The following is a 25,710-nucleotide window of genomic DNA, read 5'->3' on the forward strand; positions in this document are numbered from 1 at the left end:
GGCTGTTTTCGCATTTCGCCTCCGTCGAAATGCGGCCGCCGTGGCCGGAATTCGATCCCGCGACCTCGTGCTTAACAGCTCAACATCATAGCCACTAAGCAACGACGGCGGGTACACCGCGGAAGAAACCACCGAATTTTCTTTTTTTTGTGAAAATCTTCATCGCACAAGCTTTCGCGTATGCGAAACTGTATTTCTGGCTTATCCGTAAACGTCTTGCCTTTTACCGAATACGGCACTGCCGGAGCCTCGGACGGCAGTGCATGCAGTAGCAAAGCTAGCAACGACATCTTTTGACGCTTTGTCCGCCTACAATGCGTTTGAAGCACGTACTGTGCTACATGAGTAGTTTTGTCGAAGGAAAGTCGCAAAATGAGTGCACGGGAAGGGGACTTGCACTGAGGCATTCGTGCCATTTTGTCCGCCTCTTTGACTGATTCTTTGTATTTTTCTGTCAAAATAAACATTCATTCATTCATTCATTCATTCATTCATTCATTCATTCATTCATTCATTCATTCGTTCATTCACGTTCGTGATTTCGTCCCGACCAATGATTCGCGCCAATACTAAATTAGAACGTGGTAGTTCACTGCAGTATTAACTTTGTGTGCTCTCTGGTTAAACTCTGCGTCATCAGATGTCGCCACCGGCGTTGCTGCAGCCGTACACCCGGTACACCTCCCCGGTAGCTCGGTATTCCTGAAACGTGTTACGGACACGCTAAAGCTCCCGCCTTGCAAGCGTTCCGGGGGAGTTCAGCGTGTCAAAGGGTCCCTCACCAGGTCCGGTCATCTTGAGCTTGACAAGCGCAATGCATACGATGCCGGCTGACGATCGTGTCAGCTAAGTGCTGCATTCCTATGAGCCGCAGGAAGAGCTGACATTTCGAATTAAACTCCGTTCGCCCTCCATCTAGCGGGCACCGCGGTCCCTACCAGACCAGAGTGTCGACGTCAGTCGCGCGAGTGCGCCTACGTACATGGAAGTGCTGTGACGTCACACGCAGTGACACGTGACTTGGAGAACTATGCAAGCGAAATTGCAAGATACAAAATGTCTTTTCCACCTATAGCAAAAAATGTATTCTAGACCTAACAGACGTCCTTGCTCCGTTTTCTTCGCGTCCCACAAGACGTAGATACCATTCACGCAACTTCACCCCTATCTTTACCCGTACTAACAATATTAAGTACTCTTTTTTTCCTCGCACGATAACAGATTGGAACAACCTGTCGCACCATATTTTTGAGTCCGGAAGCATACTAAAATCCATTGAAAATTGTTGCGAACAGTGATTTTGATCTTGTACTTTACTGTGTTACATACCTGTCTGTTATCTTGCCACGCCTGTATTATTATATATTTGGTCCTGTACATTTTTTTTGTAACTCCTCCACTCCTGCTTGGGCCATTCCTTGGCCTGCAGCATTTCCTAAATAAATAAATAAACGTCAGTTATTTGTTTAATCTGTTGCTTCAATATGCGAATTAACGTTTACAAACCGAATGTATGCGTCTATTTGTTTCACTTCGTGCCGCAGCAAGAGAGATGCACTTACTTTTCGTCTGTTTGTTCCCACGTCGTGTAGTAGCGCGCGCAGAGAACGAAACTATGTCATTTTCTACCGTGTTCCCGCGCCACGATCAGTCTCTGTCATCCTCTCGCGCCCGCCTCAGTGCTCGTGATTGTGGTGGCACTGACTTACACCGAAAATCGGGTGTTCTCGTGCAGAGCGCGCAAAATCGTTCGCTGCGCGAAACGAGATAAACATATCAGCTCGCGCGCGAGACCGTCACCTAAAGTGCGCCACTCAGCAACAACGAGAGAGAGAGAGAGCGAATGAGAGAGGAGGGGGGGCGTGACCTATTCGTCACGCGATCCTCCGCTCCGGTACGGGAGAACGCACAGAAGGAATTTTCTCTTGCGGAGGCTAGACGGATGGCAAATGCAAAGAGTGTCTGCGTTTGCCCTAACGCTCGCTTCAAATAATTCCATCTCTGCTATTAAAGAACTCATCTGGAAACTTCTTGCGGTAGAGTGAGTGAGTGAAAACTTTTATTGAGTATTTCAAGAGTTTCGCGGTTACGAGGTCTCCGTCGTCTTCCATCTTCTCGGCGCTGGCGACTTGAGACTTTCTCTTCAGCAATGGTCCATGGGCGCCCATTCCAAGGCTAACACTGCTCCGAGGGCACGCAACAACTTCCAGCGTATAACCGAAATTTGCCACGTGGCCCCGGCAACGAGGGCGCCTTTAAAACGCACGTAGAGTCTCCACACGTCTGCGCGTGCGCAGAAGCTTGTGACCACGTGGAACGGAAAGATATCTGTCATGCAGCAGAAGCTTGATGTGGGTGAGTTGGTTATGCATACTTGATGAAAAGAGCGCTACGAAGACGCGGACGAAAGAACAACATGTACGACAGACAAGGCAGACAGCGCCTTGTCTCTCGTACATGTTGTTCTTTCATCATATCGTACATCATATCATCATCATATCATCATCATCATATCATATCATCATATCTTTCATCATATCGTACATATCGTACATGTTGTCTTTCATCAAATCTATCATGAAGTACAGTCGCCCAAATCTTTAACTGGTGTGCGGGAGCGGCGACTTTACCGGGCGTCGGCGCCGTATGACGCGGCGAGGCTGGAAACAGCCTAGTAGACGATGGGCCCAGCTGAGCGCGCTTTGTCCGCATGCGCTTAGCCTCAGACTGTTTCCAGCCTCGCCCCGTCAAACGGCGCTGACGCACGGAAAAGTCGCCGCTCCCGCACACCAGTTAAAGATTTGGGCGACTGTACCTGTTCACAGAGCCGCGTTCGGTGTGCGTGGTACACGTTTGCAGGCCCGCGGCAGTCGGCATGTCCCATCTTTGCCCGTCTCCGATATATAGGCGCGGCGCCGTAAGAGGCGGGAGTCACCCGTGTAGGGCCTCACGACCGATGTCCTTCCATTGTTCGCCGCCTCGCCAAGGCCACGCGGCGGCGTCCCTCTCCGCCGCAGCAGCAGCCTCGCGTAGTTGTAGTGGCAGCAGTACACGCGCTCACGTGCGCGAACGTCGACATCGCGCAGTCGCCCGAATACTACATACTACGTCACGGCTAGGGCGCGCGACACGTGTTTGGCTCCCTCGGCAGCGCGACAGTTCGGGTGTCGGCGCCGCAAACGCGAGACAAGTTTACTCGAAAATCAAATGGCGATAATAAAAAATATAATTGCGCATCCGCGTTCGCGTCGTTTAACGATATTTAAAAGCGCTACACGAAGATTGGTTAGTCTGATGAAAAAAAAATAAATGAGGTGAAGTGGTTCGTATTTGTTCGGCGGGTCGGCCGCTGGTTAATCATTAGTCGAGAAAAATGGACCGCTTAGAGTTTCTGTCTTTGAATCGCAGCACCGGTATGCGTACGTTAGTATGCAGTAAAACATCGATTTAACGAAGTCGATGGGACCCGAAACCTACATATTAATCATACCTGCCAATGCTCCCGAATTTTTATTTTTATTTTCAAATTCGCGCTCGTTCTGCGATTTTTACGAGTGTAAAGCTTTTACGAAAACAAATTCTGCTCCCGGCAAAATTGTTGAAAGATATAGAGTGTCACGACTTGGAGTCGATATGTTAATTAGCTCCTCCCGAGTATAGTGGCATAAGGGGGCGGAGTCTGCGTGGTGCCTCAGGACAAACTTTAAAACAATGCGTGCAATGTCCCCCCCCCCCCCCAACCCCCGTTTCAGCGTCGTTATCCGCGGGACCTTTACGGACTTTAACGTTCACACAGGTTGGCCAGGTCGTTACATTCAGAACTTTGTCAAAAACTTAAAACACTCGTGCAAATGGCATGTTTAATTTTTTTTAGCAAAAGAGACAATAAAGAACGCATTCTTTTCCCTACGCATGCGCTCTTATCGTGATATTGAGTCCGTTTCAGCGCGTCTTGCGTTCCTTCATGGCAGCGGCAAACGTTGAGCCAGAGTTCACGGGCTTCAAAGCTTGACTTCAAAGCTGGCACCCGCGTATATCCTACACAGCTCTCCGTCCGTGTAGAGTGTACCAAGTCGGAAAGCTCGTCCTTCATGCGGACCTCTCCAGATTTTTTACAAAATTTAACTGTCTCTCTCTCTCTCTCCATCGCCCTTCCGCGGCGTGCTGATGCTTCTGGTGCGCTTTCTCTCCCTCTGCTGAGAGACAGTTATTGCGCTGCACTTTACCCAAACTTTTCCTTCCCATCAACAAGAATCTCCCTCTCTCTCACTCTCTCCTCTCTCTCTCTCTCTCTTTCTCTCTCTCTCTCTCTCGTGGTAACCCGGTATTCCGGAAAGCGTAATGCATTTACCAAAAAGGCACAACTCTGTAATGTTCCGATTCAGGGGAAGCCAGAAAACCGGCAAAAGACGTACGTACCGGTCTTAAAACTGACAGGCTTATATAGCGACCCTATATACAGTATGCGAAAGCAGTTGTGTATACATTCGTGGCGACCACGGCATGGCGAACCGTGTACGAAACGTCACGACATCTGTGATTGTCGAACTTTAGCAGGATTTTTTCTTTTTACCCCTTTCTGCTCGCCGTGCGATATTTGCGCGACCGAGATATATCACCGAGAAAGTTTGAAAGCCTCGAAGTGGCATTGTGTGTTTGATGGACTGCCCGAAGCGTATCGCGCTTCGGGTGATCACAATAGGGACGCATACGGGTGTGGAACAGGTGGCAAACGTAACTCGTGAAACGTGACTGAGTTGCGAAGAGCATGTCATTTTGTGTGTGTGTGTGTGTGTGCGTGTTTTTTTTTATAGGAGAAGAAGGAAATAGGAATGAAGAATGGAGCCTTTGTAAAGAAGGCTCGCAAGAAAGAATGCGCGGCTCGGTTCTGAGTGGGCGAGCATGCCATTTGTGCACCTGTGAGATAAGGAGTTATGTAACCGTCCCAAGAAAGTGATCCGCGCGTGTGTAATGACGATAAGGTTTCAGTATATACACACCGGTCGCTGAAAAGGAACGTTTGTTGTGAGGTATATGGCTCGGCCTGTCGTCTCCTCTCTCTCTTTTTTTTCCTTTCCGTCTGTAATTTTCCCTGCATTCCGATTGGTCACGATACAGCGCATGCGCGGGAAATGCCCGTTTTGCAATGAAAATTTCTTACGACTATTCTCGTCCACAGACTAGCAGAGCAGGCTATTGTTCCCATTCTGCACCCCCACCTTTCACCACCGCCCAAACCCCCGCACCCCCGTCTACTCTGCGCCGGTTCGGCAGTGGTAAAGGTTACAAATAGTTTACACTGTAGTCAACGCGACCGCCATGTTCGGGTACTAGCACGATGAGTAGCAGCGTCTATGACGTCACGTGGAACACCTATCTGTTCAGTGGCATTGCCTCTATAGCTATACCCTTACACGAACCCGACAAAGTCGGATCGAGCCGGCTCGGTCGGTCGCAGAAACCGGTCGTCTGGTTCATGCAAACCCTAGCGGATCGGGCCTAGCGGGCGTCCAGGCGAGTTGGGTCAACCCGCCTGCGGAAGCGGGTGGGTTGACTGACCCAACCCGTTTGGCAAGACGCATGCAAACGCAGTCGCGCCGACACCGAGTCCGCTCGACTTCTGACTCGATCCACCTGCGTCGAGTTCAACTGAACGAAGATGTAGAGAACGTTACCGGATAAACCAGGACGGTGATGCATTTTTTTTTTTACGAGAAAAGCCTTTGGTGTTCGCCTTCCATGGCTGAGAACCGCGCACTTATAGAGAAGAAATGCTTTTCTTTCTTTCTTGTTTTTCTTCTTTTCTTTTGCAAAACAGCTTTGCAGGGCAGCCGACTTGCAGAATTATGCAAGCGGTTCATTCTTCTGCTGGCCACACCGTATTAACTCTTGACACTTGAGCCGACGGTTGACATGAACGTCGGTCAGTGTGTAGGGAGGAGAGGCAATGCAGAGGGCAGCTCAGGACAAAGTAGAGGGAAAGAACAACGAGGAGCAGAGGAGAGAGGGAGTCGTCTAACGACGACGTTTATTATGGCACCGGGAGACCGGACCTTCCGCCGTCCACGCCTGTGTAACTGGCAGCGAGTGAGCCATTGTGTGCTTGTGAGCGAGTGTGTATATTATAAATGCACACTGCAAAACAAAATGGTCGTTAGCCGTGCCGGTCAACATGACGACGTAACACCGTAAGCAGCGCCGGCGCGAGAACAGAGACCGTGTCGTCCATTTGCAGCATCTGTTCCGCAGTGTTAGCGCTGTGCAGGCCGTATGTGATGTGTGTATGTATACCAGTAGCCCCTAGGTATAGAGTATGTATGCACGTGCCGAAGTGGTTAGCGAGTCCCAGACTTCCCAGTGGTGGGAAGCGAGTCCCAGACTTCGCGTATTGGCGTCCGGTCCTGTAATCTCTCTAGCTATTATTCTTGCGCCTGTTTCTTTCGTGTTTATAGCGCGTGTACGCGTATGTGAATGTCCCGCTTCTCTGCGTTGCCACGGGAATCGGGTGAGGAGGAAAGGCGCGCGCCGAGCGTTCCCCTCCCCCCTCTGGCACTTGTGCGAGCCACGGCGCTGCGCTCGCTGCCTTAACGTTTATGAGTTTGTGACGTCATGGTGAGGATGGAGAGGGCGCCAGGAGGAAGCAATATCAGGTTTAATCTCTCATACAGACAGGCGGGCACAGTAGTGGAGCAGCAGCTTCCCGGTTTGTTTTATGCGGACGACATTGTGTTGCTGCCTAACAAGCAAGGTGATTTGCAACGTCTCGCTAACATCTGTGGACAGGAAGGCAACAATTTAGGTTTGAAATTTAGTGTTAGAAAACCAGGTGTTACGGTATTCAATGAAGACAGTGAACAGACAGTGGCAATACAAGGCCAGGAAATACCTCGGGTAAGAGAATATAAATACCTTGGTATATGGATAAACGAGGACAACAGATATATGTGAACACAGGAAAGAACAATTACGGTGACGGGGAAGAGAAATGCAGCCATAATGAAGCACAGAGCGCTATGGGGATACAAAAGGTACGAGGTGCTCCGAGGTATGTGGAAAGGTTTAATGGTTCCAGGATTTAGTTTCGGAAATGCGGTTGTTTGCTTCAAATCAGGAGTACAAACAGGAGTCTATGGGAACCAAATGTCAGTGGGACGCCTTGCATTGGGCGCTCAAGGGAAGACTACAAATGAAGCTGTGCAGGGTGATATGGGCTGGACTAGTTTTGAAGTGAGGGAAGCTCGCAGTAAAATTGAGTATGAAGAACGGCTGAGGAATATGGAAGAAAGTAAATGGGCTGGGAGAGTGTTCAGGTATCTATCTGTACAGTAAAAACATGGATTCACAGTAGAGGAAAAGAACTAGGAAGCTTACCAGCAAGTATGCGGCCTGTAAGGTGGGCAACACGGCAATAAAGAACGTCAAGCGGAAAGTCAGAGAGGCTGAAATAATCTCATGGGTGGCGGCAATAGAAAAGAAACCTGCTATGAGCAACTACTTAGGAAAAAAACGAAATCAGGAAAGAAACAATTTATGATAACTCAAAGGGAAGCTCATTACTTTTCGAAGCGAGATCGGAATGCCTTAGAACACGCACCTACGAAGCGAGATATCAGAAGGAACAAGAAGCTTGTGCTTGCTGCAGTAAAGCTAGGGAAACTATGGAGCATGTTTTATTAGAATGTGAAGACGTCTACCCAGCGGTCAATTTAGGCAGCACTGACCTCCTCGAAGCCCTTGGGTTCAGCGAGAGCAGTGGAAAAGTAAACATGTCCGCAATAGGGATTAGTGAGAAGCGATTGGAGGATTGGTGGAAGAAAAGTAGGGAAGCGACAAAAAAACGGAGACGTAGAAAAGCAAAGTTCGGGATAGGGGGTCGGAAAATGTGGTTCTGAGAGTTCATAGCGCTTTTTTTTCTTTTTTACCTTGAGTAGGACATTAGGCAGCAATAGCAAGAGCTTGGTGGCGCATCCCACCGCCCCGTTCCAAAGGGGAGGCTCGTAACATCCATCCGTCCATCCATCCATCCATGAATGGGCTGCGCTGTCGCATGCTGCACGGGCGACGACGATTTGGAGATGTCTTTTTTTTTTTTTTTGCCTCGTTCTCCGAGAAATTTACGTGACGTCAGTTCGTGCAAGGTTTTCGGCGCTAACCGCTGTGTAAGCCTCTCGGTAACTACAAATATGCGGAAGTTTCGCTTGGGCACGCAAACATGCATCATCAGCCGTGATGTGTGCGTGTGTGTGTGTTGCGAACTATGTATCTTGGCTGTATCGGTTTCCGTGGCTCAACGTAAAGCAGCGATATGTCTCTCGAATTGTCAGCGTGAATCAGACGATATCCTTACTCTCTGATCGCTTGGCATGGGAATTTGAAACCTGTATAGGACTGCTTGTTTGTACGGCCAGTGCAACCCAGAAACATCTAAGCGCCAGTCGTTGTGGAATATTTGCCTCAGCTACGCCTGCATAGTTGCGACGCATTTTTCAAGTGTATACTATACATCATATTTACTACGTTAGCTTCCTATACGAGGCCGACCCCGTACGTGGATCAACAACACCATCACTGTGGTTGGTAAAATGGCATGATACATATAACCATTGTGCTCCGGCATTGCCTCTTTGCTCCGTAAAAGGGTAGCATAAAAAAATCGACCACAAATTGTGAACACACACTTTCCCAAAAACAGGCAAGTGCGTTCAAGAGGATGCCCCAAACAGGACCGAACCAAAAAAGTTTTTTTTTTCATCCCCTTGCAAACGGTAAACGTTGAATCACGCTTGTCTATATAGCGCGGTCAATACTGCGATAACGGATTTGTAAACTTCGTGCTCGTATTTCATTTTTATTTTCAGATTTACATATTTTCGGCAATTTTCGTAAGAGAAGAAAAGAATTGAGGACCCAGCGTCAGCATTCTGTTTTCAAATTTCATTCAAATCCGTTCAGTAGTCGTTTCGCGAGAGCCCTTGTGCGTTTTATTCGAACGGGGAAATCGTAGTTGGCTCCGAGCTGAAGCTTTCTGTAGCTTAACGCGAAATCGAACAAAAGGACGCGATGACGACAGCGCCCCCCTCGGACTCGTGTCTCTCCTTTGTCCTATTTCGCGATGAACAGAATAATTTTCGGAGGCGACGATTTTTTTTTATTTCCCGTATTTTGTTTTCCTCGTTGGCGGCAGAATCTCAGGTGTATTCTAGTCGGAAAAGGCACCTTATGCGCGAGCGCGCCGCTAAATTATGTAAATGAGTGCGGCGTAATGTTGCAGTGTGGGAAGAGTTCCACAGAAGAGGAAGAGAGAGAGAGAAGAGGAAGAAATAACCCCAGGAAAATCTAGCACTCAATACGTAAGCTTAAGAAAACGTATTGGTTGTCTCGCATGCTTAGTGTAAAGCACGTTTTGATCTTTCTTTCTTTTCTTTTTGTCAGACGCGACGTGTTTCTACGACGTAGCACTCATCCTCCGCCCCCCCCCCCCCCCCCCGTTTTTTTTTTTCCTTTTTGTCAATGTGATGCGATTCCACTTGCCGTTGGGTAACTTCCGCTTGTTTCAAAGTGATATTCTTGCTAAGCTCCTTATTACGTTCTGCCATTTCCCAGCCCTTTCATTCTTTCCCAGATATTACCGCGTAGCTTTCCATTCAGAAATAAATGTGTGTGTTTTTTAACATAATTTCATTCGACTGTTGGCCAATCTTCCACGTTGGGTATATGCCAACTGTAGAGGGAACCCGTTTTGGTATGGGTTACTTTTGGTATGGTTACCAAAACCAAGCAGAGACGCTTTCCCGATGCATGTTTTTTTTTCTCAATATTTCGTCTCAAAACTAAGCTGTCCCCTTAATCGTCGAATTGTGTAGGATGGAGGTTCTTTACAACGAAACGTTCTGACGGCCCACTCTGCGCATGCTCTGCCCGGCCTGATCAGGATAGATAGATAGATAGATAGATAGATAGATAGATAGATAGATAGATAGATAGATAGATAGATAGATAGATAGATAGATAGATAGATAGATAGATAGATAGATAGATAGATAGATAGATAGATAGATAGATAGATAGATAGATAGATAGATAGATAGATAGATAGATAGATAGCAGTGACATCGTATCGTCACTCATTATTCATTAGTCTGGGGCTGCTACAGCAGCATCTATAGCTAATCGACCCCCCTCCCCCCCATCAACTCCCCCTCACCGATATTCCCCGCGCTGTGCCAACACCACCTAGATAGCACAAGGCCTTTTCACTCCGATCCATGACGTCATGCTACCTGGCCCGACTGCCATATAATCTTATGGGGATGCTCCCGAGTAGGCAAGAGTGGTTTTGACGTCACCGCTTTCATCACGCCAGCCTTGTCAATAGAAATTTCGGGCCAGGTATCGTGACGTCATGGATCGGAGTAAACAGGCCTTGTGCTATCTAGGTGGTGTTGGCTGTGCACGCATTATCGCTCAGCGCTTCCCTCTGCAGAAAACCTCCGCGCCAAAAGTATCGCGTCGAGGCATATAACGCCGCCGCACTCAAAGGCGGTGCCACATCGTCGTTGCTACAGGCGACACCTGGCCGGTCGCAGCGCACGCGGGACGGGCGCCGCTTCTGGTATGCACCCCCGCACGTTCCCCTCGAAGTGGATTGGCTTCGGCGCCGGCAAGAACTGGTAACGCGGGCGCGTTGATGGCGCGGAGTTTGTGTGCACGACAAAGTGTGCACACACACGCGGGGAATCGCTCGTTCCACCGTGCGCACGGGGTGCGCTGCGGGAGCGCGAAGGCTTGGGAGGCTTTCGCATTAGCACTGGATGGATGCGGCTGTCGAGACGTCTTGTAATTAAAACGCTGATTCCACCGCCTGGGCGTTCCCGCGCGTGACCCTACGGGGACCGCGTTTTTGGCGCTAATCCTCCTTGGAAATGCCCTCCGCCGTGACGCGCGTGCTTAAGTTAGGTGCAGCGTGGTGGCGTCTCCCAAAAATGTATGCTCAAAACACTAGAGGTATCGCCTCCGAGATCCGGCGGCGCGCGCGGCGCCGGGTCTCGGAGGCCATGTTAGAGGGAACTGCTGCGATCGTTCCGCGGTGTACCATGGAGATGATGGTCGGTAGATGGGCTTGTCTGACCTTCGATGCTTGTGACTTGGGACAGTCTTTGTGGCTCTGTTTAGTAAGCTTTATATGCATTTTTATTGGGCCAAAATTTTCGAAGCCATCTTATTTTGCTAAACGAGAAAGCCATTAACAACACACGCACGCGGTCTCGTTACCTTCTTCGGTGTTTAGAAAAATGAGCTGGCTATTGTATTGCGAATTGTTGCACTTAGGTATGATGCTGAAAATGATTAAATTGCGAAGACAAAACAATATATCCGCTTGAAGCCGCAAGGGCGGCGCTTAACAAATCAATCAATCAATCAATCAATCAATCAATCAATCAATCAATCAATCAATCAATCAATCAATCAATCAATCAATCTCTCAATGTTGTCAGTCATTCCCACGATGCCATAGCCGCCATGCCTGCAGCTCCCGTATACCACAGAAGCGTCACTGCGAGGCGAATCGAGTTAGAATCGATTCATGGTGAAACGTTGCGCTAAACACACGTAACACAGATACCACGGAGTTGCCTCTTGCGAAATCGTAGGAGTCCCCCAGCGCAGTCAACTTCTTGCGTGCACCAAGCGTGTTACGCGGAGAGTGTTCAGAGACGTGAACAACTGCTCGGTCAGTCTGGCTGGGCGAGTTCCTACGCCTCGCTGTCGCCGCTTAAGGGCTTCGCCTAATTTGCGCCGTAAGGTGGAGGTTCAGCGAGGGGGCCGACTCCTATGATGCGCCCATTCAGATTCACGCACAGCGGGGATCGTTTCGCCTGAGAGGCCGCTGCGCGAACTGACTTAGTCTAATTCGCTGCATTTCAAGTAACATTTCGAATCCTGTATAGAGACTCCAGGACCAGACTTTTTGTCTCTTTGGGCCCTCAGGTCTGTGCGTTTGTTTGTAATTGTTTGTTTGCGTGCGTGTTGCGATAACTCCCAGAAATAGAAAACTTTCGCGAAACTGGAGCACCAGGGTGTAGAACTAACTTCGCATCGCCAATAACATATTATGTGCGCGCTGAGGAATGGGAACATTACGAATACGATCAGACTAACAACGCTATACACGAAGAAACGGGTGCGTGCACTGAATAATATGAACTGCCACTTTCTATCGTGGGTATTAGTATTGCGACGTTTTGAGGTGGCGACACCAACAACAGCATTTTATTTTATTTTGTTCATTGATTCCTTGTACAATCAGAAGTATGGAGAAGTATGGGAGAGGCCTTTGCCCTGCAGTGGGTGTAACCAGGCTGATGATGATGATGATGATGATGATGATGATTATGATGATGATGGTGATGATCCTCGTACAATCGAGAGGAGACGCGGGCCAGAGGCGCACGATTGCGTGGTGGACCTGGTGGACCGTCCACCGGTGGACGCTGCAAGGTGATATCGCTTCACCGGAGGCCCAATTAAGCGCAGTCACACAGTACGTCACGAACGCCCTCGCTTTCATCGTATCCCACAATGCGCCAGCTCGGTGTCCCCGGCGCCCACCGTGAGGGTGCAGAAAAGCGCCGAACGCCTATGAGGTTCCTATGCGTATAGACAAAAAAAAAAAAAGTTTCTTATCTATGCCGCGAATCACCCTCGTCTGGATCCCAGCCCGCGCCGGCGTTGTCCACCCGCACCTCATCAACCTCAACGAGGTTACACACTCCGTAGCACGAGAACTATTGGCCTCGAGCTCCACCACTGGAAAAGTTGGCGCCACCGTCGGCGTGACGTGCTAGGAGGGATCACGTGGACATAGCGGTCGCGTCGGCTGCTTCGGGCGCGCCGAAGCGAGCTGAAAACGAGTTTAAATTTTCTCGTACGCTGCGGTCCTCATTTAGTGGCAAAATTTTCCCGCTTCGAGTGTCTCCTTTACGATGATTGAAAGCACTACGATAGGTAATGGCTGCCTTTGAAGGCGCGCAACATGGTAGGCTACTGCTCGGTGCCGCAGGGCCGGACGCACGTAACGGAGGCCGGTGTCAGCCTTATTCACACGTAGCCGCAGGACAAGGAGCTGTGTGAAGCCTCACTCGCGAAACATAAAACCAGCAAACAGTCATCGGCTACAACTCGGGTATGCAGCAAGCACAGCGCGAGGAAGATTTCTGCTACGGCGCCCGGTCTGCGATGTTCTGAAAACGCGCACTGAGACGCTCGCCCGAGTCCGCTGCCCGACTAATGTCATGACGGTTTGGTCTATGAACTTGTCGATGCTATAGATACTGGCAAGTTCAGTGGAGTGGAAAGGCAGCGGTAAGAAGCACATTTAAAAAAAAAGCATGGCATATGGTCATGTTTGTGTTATGAATTAATGCACGTACTGGATTACAAAAAAAGGAGCAGCGGGAAATTGCACGCTGAGAACACCGATAAACATACAGTGCGACGCAACTCGAAAAATGGCATTGAAAAGTCAAAGAAGTTAGAAGAAAAAAAGATTGAATCATCGCGATGGCACATCACAGTCCCCGTAGGCGTCGAAGTCTCTACAGTGAAATTATTTTTGAACAGCTCTGATAGCGCCCACGCAACAATGGTTGCTTGTATACTGCCAATACTCATATTCTGCGGCCTAAAGCTCATGGCACGGTGCGAAAACGCGCGCGCGGAGAAAGCGAAACAGTACGTGGACAAGCATGCAGACGCGCAGTCGGTCGCTGCGAATCTGCGCGATCGCAGCATTGAGGCTTTATTCTATTACGCTCCATTTAGTTATACAAACACTATAAGAACATATTTCACATAGTTTGCTCTCAGCGGTTACCTACCTTTCACGCAAGAAGCCGGTTCGGGAGACTCTATCACGGCGACCGCGCGCAGTGGCGTTCACTGTACGTATTCGGTAAAGAGATAGCGTCTGTAAATGACTGTGTGCTGTCGGTTTGCCCAAGATTATTATTTAGATAGTAAGAAACTTCTTTCGTTTCGAAACTACTTACAGAAATGTCCGGGAGAGCTCGCGCATGGTGTTTTCAGTGAGCGCTGACAGCAAAACCTATGAGAAGCGCGCCACGTGATCCCTCATACTACGCCAGCGAGGCGCTTCCGATAGATGGCGACTCCGTAACTCCTCGCCGCCAATAGTCAACCGTGCCGGAGACGGTGCAACCCGCAGGACGTGACCGCCTTACAAGATGCAACGATCTTGTGAAGTCATTTTACCTCGCAAGAACAACCTTCCCCGCCCCTCACCGCAAGTTAAACAGAGCACAGGCAACCACCCTTCGCCTGTTACAGACCAATGCATACCCCTCCATCAAACGCTGTCACATCATACACCCCGACATCTACCCGAGCCAGACGTGCAAGATCTGTAAAACCCAATCAGAAACACTCCCCCAACATGCTATGGGAGTGCAAACATCGATGCCCAGACCTTGATCCCATGACCCTCTCGTCGAGATGGCACGCCGCCCTGCGCAGCTCCCATCTCGACGATCAACTCTGGGCAACACAGCAGGACTACGAAGCGGCAAGACCTCGACGTCCCATCGTGGGAGGCTTAGGCCCAGCCGGCTAAACTGCTGGTTCTCAATAAAGTTCACTCTCTCTCTTTCTCTCTCTTATCTATGGGGACTCCTTATAGGGACCCTACGAACGTCATGCGGACTGACTATCGCGTTTAATTGGATCGCTGAGCAATTGCCCGTCGGATCGCTTTTATTTCTATTGATTTTTTTTTGGCCGGCGTCCGTTTTTCACCGGGTTATCATTGTTATCAAGTTATCGCTGGACACGCTTAATTATACTCTATGCGAAATATCTCGTGCGCATTGTCGCCGGTAGTCTTGTGTTATCAGATAGCCCGCGCGCGGCGCGAATATAGTACATTCTGCGCGAGCATCAACGATTAATCTGGAATGTGCGGCGACCACGCGTATATAAATAGCGGACGATTTCCGCCGGCGAGATTAGATCTCGACGACTGCGTACACTGTGGCGCCGCTGTAGCACTGCGGTTCGTGTGTTGCCCGTACCCGCCGTCGTTGCTCAGTGGCTGTGGCGTTGAGCTGCTGAGCACGAGGTCGCGGGATCGAATGTCGGCCAAGGCGGCCGCATTTCGATGGGGGCGAAATGCGAAAACACCCGTGTTACTTAGATTTAGGTGCACGTTAAAGAACCCCATGTGGTCGAAATTTCCGGAGTCCACCACTACGGCGTGCCTCATAATCAGAAAGTGGTTTTGGCGCGTAAAACCCCACAATTAAATTATTAATTATTGTGTTGCCCGTCTCTCCCTGAGGAGCAAACGTTCGACGAAGAGAGCGTTGAAACTCACATCTATAGGCATGTGTTGCATTCTTCGACGTCACTACACAACGCGGCAGTGTAAACCTTAATATGAAGGTTGATGTCGGGGGTCCTCAAACTTGAGCAGTACGAAAGAGGATAGGTTAGAGTACATTGTGGTACGCCTTCTAACGTCCCGTGAGAGAGTAAGAGATGAAGAGGAAAGACAGGGAGGTTTACCAGATATTAGTCTCCGGTTTGCTACCCTACACTGGGGTCGGGTGACAGGGGTTAGAAGAGGACACAGACGAAACGGTTAAAAAGGTGTTCTGTAGTTGCACCGTGGGCTTTGGGATGCCGTGTAAACTGTATAGCGCAACGATAAAGAGAGAGGAAGAGAGAAAGAGGAGGGAGGGAGGGGGTGGAGGGCGGGAGAGAAATTTGCACTCTTTGGGTTGTATCTTAATTCTCACAAAGTAATAGTGGCAATATTGCTTGCGTTTCCTTCCTTGGAAACTCTATGTACCGCTCCCTATATCTTCTTGTCAAGAATACTATATGTCGTGCTGTATGTCACGTGACCTGAAATTTTTTCCCGTCAAGAATGCTATATATGTCATGATATGTCACGTGACGTGTAACGCTGTCCTGCCAAGAATGCTACATATGGCATGCTATATGTCACGTGACCTGGAATGCTTTCAATCCTGTCAAGAATGCTATATGTGTCACGCTATATATATGTCACGCGACCTGGAAATATACGGTGTGCGCAGCTTTAACGAAAGGAAATCAAGGCACGTGAAAAGGGTATAGATAACGATTGTTTGGAGAAAAGGTGAGCTCGATAGAGTTCAAACTTCCTTTCTTTTTCCTTTTTTTTTTCCATGGAGTGATGTATAGCGGAATAATTTGGACCTCCCGGTGTCCTTCGCAAAGCACTGTGTAGGAGTGTCTTCGCATTCCGACCCCGTTGCAATGCTGCCGCCCTCCACGGCCGGGAATCGTACCCGCAACCTCGTGCTCGACAGCGCAACGCCATGAGATACCACTTATATTTAAGGAGGAATTTTACAAAACCTTCCCAAACTTCTTTACAGTTTCACGTATAAGCTGTAAGCTCGTATATGTCACATTCATCCGCGTGATATGCTCCAACATCGGACGCTATATTTACGGAACTGCGGTAATTATTTCGGATACTGCGCTACGGATTTGTAAACTCCCTACCGCAATTTTCTTTAACGTGCAAGTTTTTGGTAATCTTGTTGGAAAATTGAGGTCCTAAATGGAAATTTCGCTCGTTACAATTGGTAGAATTCGTCTTCTTCTCTTGAACGCGTCGAATTTCCTTCAAACCGGTTCAGCAGCTGTCTAAATGGAGCATTCTGCGTTCCATGTGTATCTGACTAGAAGAATATAGGAGTTGTCCCCGAGCTAATTAAAGCTTTCTCTTCCTTTTTCTTTGTAAATTCGCAATGTAACATTTGTTAGCAATGTCTGAGTGCGCTTTGGTTAGATTGAACGTGGTTGAATTCGAATTAATCAATCTTTAGTTCACGGGGGTCGCGATAGTTAACAGCGAGTACTCTCTTGATTGCGTCTTGGAATTTCAGATCGCTACCGGACCCTGGTCAACACTACGCCTGCCTCATTTAACACAGTGCACACCCTTAGTGGTTGCTCCTGATCTGGGCCCGTATTCACAAAAGAAAACTTCTTACGCTAAATCTGTTCGTAAGAATATGTGCGAGCCAACTGTGATGGCGGGCACATAATTAGTGAAGGCGGCAAGCTAATCGCAAACAACGCTTACGAGCAAGAAGTTTTGTGAATTCAGCCTGCTTTCCTTTTCTTTATTGCGTAACTGAAGCGACCAGCCGTGGTGGCTTAGTGGCTTTGGTGTTGCGCTGCTAAGCCCAAGGGCACAGGGTTGAAATTCCGCGCCCTCGTAACACGTTAGAACATACAAGAAAAATAACTCAGACGAACTCCCGCTTACAGTGAGTTGGCGCGTTACCATGGCAAAACACGAACACACTGCGACCTCCTCTCCCTTTTCCCGCTTCACTTTTGAGTCTCCTCCGCCGCGCAACAAGTGTGCTGTCAACGGCAAAAAGGGATTTGGCAAACTCCCGACGTGGATCCAAAGAAAGAGAGAGCGTGAAAAGGAGAGAAGTGTTAGTTCGCCGGAACCACGAACAAAAGCCGCGGCGACCTCTTCGCCTGTCTGTCCCGGTTCTCCCCACCCTCTCTGCACCGGCACAGATCTCTCGCCAACGCGGTCCCTAATTGAACGCACGCGCGCCCCCCGACGCTTAATTAGTCAAATGAAAGCTAGCGGCTGCCGCCAGCCGTGTCGTCTCAACAGCGATCTCTCCCCGTTGTCGCCTACCTTCTATTTTCCTCTTTCCGGTCGAAATATGCGCCGCCTGTTCGCGATGCACAAGATCGCGCTTGGCGCTTCTGTCAAGTGCCTTTTGACAGCGCGATTTTTCGGCGCAGCCGACGACCGACGAGGTCGCTCGCGACTTAGCCCATTCGCAACACCTCTCCCTTCCTCATACGTCATCGTTTCTACCGGGCTAAGGTTTATCATCTCCAAAAGCTAGCGCGCGACGCCACGTCTGGAGCGCGATGTTGCTCCGCGTTGTCAGCGTTGTCCGCCGCCACAGAGAGCAAGAGCGAGAAATTGCGAGAAGCGAAGCGTGATCCCCGTCGTTTCCACGTCCTCTCCGATTGGTCGGCGCCGCGGCCTCTCCGTGTCGCGTGCCGCGATTGGCCGCCGGCGCCGCTGCCTTCCTCGTCCGCGAGGGAACCGGCGACCGCGGCGACGCCTCGGCGGCAGTCTCAGGGGTGGGGGGTTGCGAAGGTTCGTCGCTGCGTCAGTGTTTTTTCTTTTTGTGTGCCGCGTCGCCCGACTTTGCCCTGGATTTTCGCTGCCCTCGACGACGTCGGCGCCATCAACGTAAGTTGCATGCGACTCTCTGCTGCCGCAGCGTTTCCGGCGTTGCGGGCCGCCGCTGACCGTGTCGCTCGTTTTCACGAGGTTCTCGGTCGGCTCGGTTGCTGCTTCGGCGCGCGCGGAAAAAACGGGCGCAGCCGGCGGTGCGAGCGAAGGGGGGGTGCAAAAACAGGTAGCGCCATCTGTCGGCGCAGCCGTCAAGCGTGTCGCTCTCTTCTCGGCTCGAGAGCTGCGAAGGCGAGGGCGCTAAGCCTAACGCCACGCTTCTCCTCCCTCTTCCGCGCCCTCGCTCGCGCTCGCAGCCTCGCGTGCGTACTACGCTGCTAACGCCGCTGCGTTTGCGAGCCCCTCTCTAGCGGCTTGCTGTGGCTGCGGACTTCAGCGCCTGGAAGTAGCCCGGAAAACGACTGCGGCGTCGTCGACAGCAAAACAACGAAAAAAGAAAAGAAAGCGGCGTCTGCAAACAAGAGTGCCAGCGGTGGTGGTGGTGGTCGCGGAATATCGGTTCTTGTCCGGAGGAGGCTCGCTTCTTCTCTACGGTGCTTGTGTTGTTCAAGTGGGTGGTGGTGGTGGTGCTGGTGGTGCTGCCGCTGGTGTAGTACTACGAGGCCGCGAGCAGGCCGGCCTTCTTCTTCCACTGTGGATGCTGCGTCGACGTCGCTGCGGTCAAGAAGCCATCCGGCGGGTGTTGTCTCCGCTGCGTGCCAGTGAGTGCGCCCTCCTCTGTTTTTCCTCGAGCGAAGCGGGGTTTCGGGAAAAGTCGCGTAGCCGTCGTCGACCGAGGCGAGCCCCCCCTCATCGTCGGCATCGCGCTATGCCTAGCAGCGACGACGAGTCGAGGGGACGCCCGTGAACAGCGCGGCTCGCTTTGCTTCCCTTCGCTCGCTCGGTCGGTCGGTGGCTCTCGCTTCTTCTAGGCCACGCTGCGAGAGCGTTTCGGGCGGCGTACCACCTCGTCTTCGCCAGCGCCCGGCAGAGACGCAGTCGCCTACTTCTGGAAGGCTCGTTCTAAGTTTCGGCGTGCCGTATTCACGCGGAGGTATCTTTTTTCTTTTCGCTACCATGCAGTCTTTCCTGATCGCCTGTGGTGAGATTCTCTCGATTTTTTTCTTCTCTCTCGGCGCGTAGTTGGGTTTGATTGGCGTTGTGTTGGCTTTGCCGAAACGAGCCCAGTCACACTACTGGGTCGACCGACCTCTTCTGTGTTTCCCGACGCCCAGCCTCTGTGTTTTTCTTTTGTTTGTGTGTGTCGCGCCGTGCTGGCGGTTCCCGTCGACCGCTTTCAGAAGCCGACACACATTGTAGCGGTATGAGGCTGGGTGCGGGCTCCGTCCTGTTTATTAAGCGATGTGAGCTGGAGAAAAAGAAACATAGCGGGCCGGTACTGCTTTGGGAGTGCGAAGCTGACACGAGACAAACGCGTGGTTGCTTTGCTTTTTTTTCTTTCTTTTTTGTGTCCGTTGTGATGCGGCCGGCGTAAGCTGACATACCTATAACTTCTGGCGTGCTTGTGTTCTTTACGTTATAGAAGTGCGATCGCTTAATATACCTGCTTGGAAACGGTGCCCGATAGTTATTCTGTTGACGCACTGTACTGTTTGTACACCGCATACAATGGTTACCGAGGCTAGAGATATGCTTTTATCACTGCGCGCATTCGCGACCAAAAATAGTGCGGCATATATGAAGGGAGGAGGCAGACGCGCGTCATCTAACTCAATGTAAAACGAAGCCGCACTTCTACGTTGCGAAATGTGGCGCACCTCTCAGTCGAAGGCGCCGGAGATCCGAAACTATTGAGCACCGATCAACAGGAGTGACGTGTTTCTGCGGTCACGCGACCAGTGCATAGTAGTGCGCGCAAACAATGCGCGATTTGACGGAAGATTGCGTCGACAAGTTGTAGTAGTTGCTCTTTAGAAGGTGTCGCCGGTCAAGAACACCGCGAAGCGCGCGGAGTGACTCATACATCAACGACCGCACGGCTCGCTTAGCTTCCGCAGCGGAGCGTTGCCTGTTACTTGTGGCCGATTAAGACATAACCGGCACTGGACCATAGCAGATGCACGCGACAGAAGGAACGCAGCCGCCGGAAAGGTCATCCAGGCGTGGGCGGTGTCGACATTTCCAAGCGTTGCTGTGTTACCCAGGATGCTCGCTTGGCAGTGGCATTGCAACGACGTGTGGATTTTTTTGGAAAGGGTAGTCGAGATTCTTAGCGCCACTCACAAAAAGTCGCGTGCAAACGGGCAGCGGGGTGTACGAGTGACGTCATCGCCTGCGTTTCCTCGCAGAGTCGGATAACGACGCAACTCTGCTCGAGTTGTTTGTGGAGTGACGTCACGATGGGGGGGGGGATTGCAGGCGCGAGCTTGTTAGTGGCATTGTGACGTGAGCGCAAGAAGAAACGTCTTTTTGCCCGTGTCGTGTGTGTGTGTGTGTGTGTGTGTGTGTGTGTGTGTGTGTGTGTGTGTGTGTGTGTTTAGGATGAAGGCCTCACTCGACTCGTCCAAATGCCAGTTCCGTTGACAGCTTTGTCTGCGGTACTGTGAGTATAGTACTGAACTCCTGTACTTTGCAAACGAAAGACAAAGGGCTAGCGACTACAAATTTATCTGCACTCTTCAATAGGAGTCAGCGCCATCTGGGATACTTTGCTCCATAGCAGTGATTAACGCGCACGACAAATCTCTCCAACAGTAATGGCCGCAGTAAAGCAACAGACGAATCCGTTGACACTTTCTCGCTGTTGTTCGGCGCCTCTGTCGTAACACTTGCTATGTTTCAACTTCGATGAAAACTTGGCCACGTCTATTAATCTTGCTTTCATGGAAAATTCACGCCTGTAGAGATTGTCAGTTTTTTTTTTTCTTCGGCGCGGAGCTCGAAGAAAAAAAATGTCCCCGTCTTTTTTGCGGTCAATATGATTTGCAGTAAATACCAACTAGGCCAAACTGAAGTTCTTCTGCTCGAAGAATGTCGTGGCAGGGTTACCACGTTTCCGTGACGTCACCCGTTCTGCATTCAGACTGGGATACCCAGCGCAAAAAATGACACAGGGACAAGCAGAACACAGGACGAGTGCTTGTCCATTATCTGCCGTCCGCCTTCAGAGTCCCGTACGTGGCCACTGCCCCTGCCAGTGTGAGCTACTCTTATCTCCGGCGGCAGCAAAAAAAGAACGAAAGAAAGAAAGAAAATGAATCTGAGAAAAATGGCTCAAAGTGCATGCGATGGCTTTTTCACAAACTCGTCGTCACCGTTCTCTCGAAATATCTGCACGCAACAATTCGAGGGCACTTAGCTCGAAAATGGGGTAGCTTAGTCTTCGTTAAACACGACGCTAGCGGCTCAGTTCTGTAGTCGGGTCGGCGCAAACTGCGCTTACGCAAACGGGTCTCATACCAGACAGTCGAGACAATCGAAACTATAATGACGGGAACGGCGCTTACGTCCATCCTGTCAATTAGCATGAGCGAGTCGACCCCCTCTACCCGTTGCACGCGGGTTGAGCGAAGTCGCTTCGACGCTCGCGCGGCCCGAAGCGCTATACCCTACCGTCAAGACGAACCCGACGATCGAATCTGGGCCGACTCGAGGCCGATTCGACGCGACCTTTATCAGGTTCGGGTAAAGGTGGCGACACGTTGATCCGACCGCGTTTACGCACGCGTTCGGGTTTAATCGTCCCGACCCCGTTGAGATTCAAACGAGATTTGTAGCGAGTGGCGCCCGAAATACGTGTGCGACGGAAAGGCGGCGCCGGCGCGCACGTGGGTACAAGAATTTCTCCGTCTGCTTGTGCCATGTTTTAGGGAAGCTTGGCCGACCCACTGGCGTTTATACCCCCCGACGAACGCATTTCACTCGGACGAGGGCCGATCTCGCTTCGACTCGGTAATCGCGGTTTTACCTCACTGCGACAGTAGCGCGTCGCATTTTTCTTTATTGCGTCGCATTGGTTACTACGCGATAGCGCACATGTGACGCAATCGCCCCCCACCCCCTCGTCTGAGTCAAGTCCGCGCGTGGCACCTGTTTAAGGCGGTTTTTTTTTCGTTTTCTTTTTTTTTTTGCTGACATTTGCAAATATGCGTGGCAAGGAAAGCAGATACAAATCTAGGCCTTAAGTTCAGCGCTGGGTAATCCGGGGATTACAATTTTCGATGAAGAGACGTGTAAATTACCTGGTGTCAAGTCAACAGCGAGTCGTACCCATAGTCACTTCGACGTAAATACTTCGACGTGTGCATAAACGAGGGAGAGACTTACTCAAGCGCCCAACAAGGCAATCGGAAAATGAAGGGGCCAGCGGAATGCAGCAATAATGAAACACGGGGCGCTTTGGGCCACAATAAATATGAGGTGGTGCGTGAAATCGGGAAAGGAGTAATGGCGCGAGCTCTAACGTTCGCAAACGCCATTCAAAAGTGCTTGAAATCGCATAGCTTGTCGGGGCTAGATGTTAACCGAATCGATCGGTAGGCCGGTTGGCTTTGCGAGCCCAAGGCAAAACCACAAACGAGGCTGTGAGGGGTGACATGGGCTTGGGCCTCGTTTGAAGTCAAAGAAGTGCAGAGCAAAATTAGTTTTGAAGAATGTACAACACGGACCAAAATAAATGGGCGGCTGAAGTCCACAAGTATCCGTACCCTAAAAAGCGTGCACACAGAATGGAGGAAGAGGTCAAGAAAGTTGCCAACCAAGCACAGGCTAATTGAAAGTGGCAGTAGACAACCAGGAGTCATAAAAAGAAAGCGAGAGAAATAGAGATGGTTAAATGTGATGCAAGGAATGGAAACAAGAAAGACCGTGGATATTAGCCATGAATGGAAAGAATTAAATCGGAAGGGAAAAATCTGTACGATAGCACAAATCTGTACGATGGCTCGAGCCGCTTGCCTAAGCGCAAAAAAAAACATTCCGCAGCAAATATTCGTAACTGGATAAGACGCGTACGCTGCAGAAAAAAAAAGACCACTCGGCACATCCAAATGGAATGCGAAGGGATTCCCCCAGCGAGACCCATAGCTAACGTACACCTTCCAGAAGCGCTTGGACAGAAGTGGACGGAAGCATCGAACGGTCATAAGCAAGAGACGCTTAGATTATCGGTGGAAAAAGAAAAGCAGGAAAGATATTGATACGACCAGATGTGTTAGGGCTCATTCACACCGGCGACTGACAGTGGTCGCGACTCCAAGTTGGTCGCAAAGTGACCAGTCGCAAACGGTCGCAAACGGTCCCCTTTCTTGAAAAGCGACCATTTTGGGCCAGTCGCTCTCTGCGCGATTTTTTCAGTCGCGCGACCGTGGTCGCAAAAGTGATAAACCAATCAGCGGCGCACCGGAAGTGATCTTTCGTGTGTCTATACATCCGGCCTCCTCCCGCGTCGCGTTCAAATTCCGCGTAGATTCCGAGAGTTCTCGCTGAGAACGATAATCTCCGGGATTGCGACTTGCGGGTCGCGCTCAGCCGGGCTACCCGGTGTGAACGTCAGTCGCCTTCGGTCGCTTTTTGATTGCGAGTCGCAAATGGTCGCGCGACCTCCTCAAGTCGCCGGTGTGACTGAGCCCTTACGTGCATAGTAGCGGTACAAGCTAGGTAGAGAAATTTTTAGGAAGATAAAAAAAAGGTTAAAGAGATGTATACAAAAATTCTGCAAAAAGCATGTGTAGCATACCTGAGTAACTCCAGCAGGACAGGTGACTGTCACCGCCCCGTTTCTCAAAGGGGACGCCAATAAATGATCACGCGGCGGCAGCCGTCTCTCTCCCTCAGGGCAACACGCCGAGCGAGGAGAGTCGACTCACCCCCAACGTACTCCCGTCTCCTAACTCGCACCAGTGCGATTCGCTTTCCTGGCGCATTACAGCCGTTCGCGTGAACGCGACGCGCTAGAAATGCGATGCGAAGCACCGGTTGTCGCATTCACGCGAACGGCGCCTCATTCACGCGAACGCGGATTCTGCCGTAGCCGAATGTTCCGAAGATTCGCAGGATTGCTCTCGAAAAAAAAACCTGCGTGCCGCAGGCCGAGGATATAATCCCCGAGAGAGGTTCCAAACATTGTTTCAAAGGTGCCAACCTCTCCGCCGCATTATGTTCGAGGCCTGCGCACCGTGTCAAAAAAAGGAACGAAAGAAGGAGGAGGAGGAGGAGGAAAAACGTTTATTGAGCTCTAGAAAATTTTATGAATTAAGAAACGACGCGTGGCAGCAGTAGTTGTTGTCCTGAGTGGCCGTAGCACATACCCACAGTGGGGGATTGGCCAAAAATGGGGTGATTTAATTAGGTGCATAAAATAATAATGATAACAAGGGAGTTAACAATTTGAGCGTGTGAGTTTAAAGGTAAACGTTTTGTGCTTGGAGAAAAAAAAATGAAATAATCAGATGAAGGCCTCTGTCGCTCCCTAAACCACTCGCGTTTTCCTTCCGTCTTCCTCGGTCGGTGAAGACGTGCTTACGTGCCTAAGCGCACGATCTCTACCACGTGCAGGTGCCTGACGTTGGCGTCAGCTCGCCTCCGATTGTGGAAAACAGCGACTTATCTGTGGTTGCTGTTGGAAACAAGAAAGGAAGAGAACTCTGGCTGGGCCCCACCGGCGCCTGGAAGGCCAGCAGGGTAAGGTGGAGGGGGGGTTCAATAGCTTTCACGTGACGTCACGGACGGAACTTGCCACTGTGCTGGTGTACTACGATTCGGCCGCCATCACGTCACTGCAGATTTGCTGCAGCGTAGTCCTTGCCTTGCTGCACTCAAGGCCTGGAACGTAGATGTTCCGTATACTTCGTAATACGCATGACCAAAATTCAGCATTATGCGTACTAAGTAACTTCACCAATGAAGAACCGCAAGTGCTTTTTGAGATTAGCATTCATAGGGTACTTCATACAATTTGTTATATCCATTTATCTATTTCCTAGACCAATCGTCATTCCTGCGATATCACCGACTGACGTCATGACGAATGCAGCGCCCCTGCAGGCTACAGAAACGAGCTCCCCCGTCAACTGTTTGGGATTAGCAGCCTTTGGCTCCCATGGCTAACCTCGGTCTTTTGTAACAAAGAAGTATTATCGCTACTCACTCGCTTACTGTGTGAACCGCTTCGAACATTCGTGTGTACTGTCGGCGTGGCCGCCTTCACCCGTGCTTCGGTGCACTGATTCGAGTGTGCGGCCAATCTCTTCTATTTTTGACGCGCGGGCGATAAGTGGACATGTGTTTGCGTGTCAGCCGAGGCTGAAGCGTGTAGATAACGCGCGAGAAACTTACTGTTCCAGGAAGCCGCGCTACTCCCTTCGTCACTGTGTAACGTGCGGTACTCACTCTTTCCGACGATCCTACCCGCCGTGGTTGCTCAGTGGCTATGGTGTTGGGCTGCTGAGCACGAGGTCACG

At 50.5% G+C, this 25,710-nt stretch overlaps 1 protein-coding gene across 8 annotated transcripts in view; it reads left to right on the forward strand.

Annotated features, from left to right (window-relative positions):
- Positions 1 to 25,710, forward strand: part of Hers (Histone gene-specific Epigenetic Repressor in late S phase) — a 302,932-nt gene that overhangs the window by 197,711 nt on the left and 79,511 nt on the right. For 3 of the 8 annotated variants that reach the window (XM_070522116.1, XM_070522123.1, XM_070522124.1), the window contains exon 1: positions 18,160 to 18,307. The exons of 2 other annotated variants lie outside the window; for them this stretch is intronic. The gene's annotated coding sequence lies outside the window, so the exon portion shown is untranslated. Of the gene's footprint in view, positions 1 to 18,159; positions 18,308 to 18,517; positions 19,012 to 24,805; positions 24,932 to 25,710 lie in introns of those variants that run through there. 3 more of the 8 variants (XM_070522118.1, XM_070522120.1, XM_070522117.1) reach the window with 3 other exon arrangements.

The sequence above is a fragment of the Dermacentor albipictus genome, chromosome 7 (assembly GCF_038994185.2).
Source record: "Dermacentor albipictus isolate Rhodes 1998 colony chromosome 7, USDA_Dalb.pri_finalv2, whole genome shotgun sequence".
In the NCBI taxonomy this organism is placed as follows: domain Eukaryota; kingdom Metazoa; phylum Arthropoda; class Arachnida; order Ixodida; family Ixodidae; genus Dermacentor; species Dermacentor albipictus.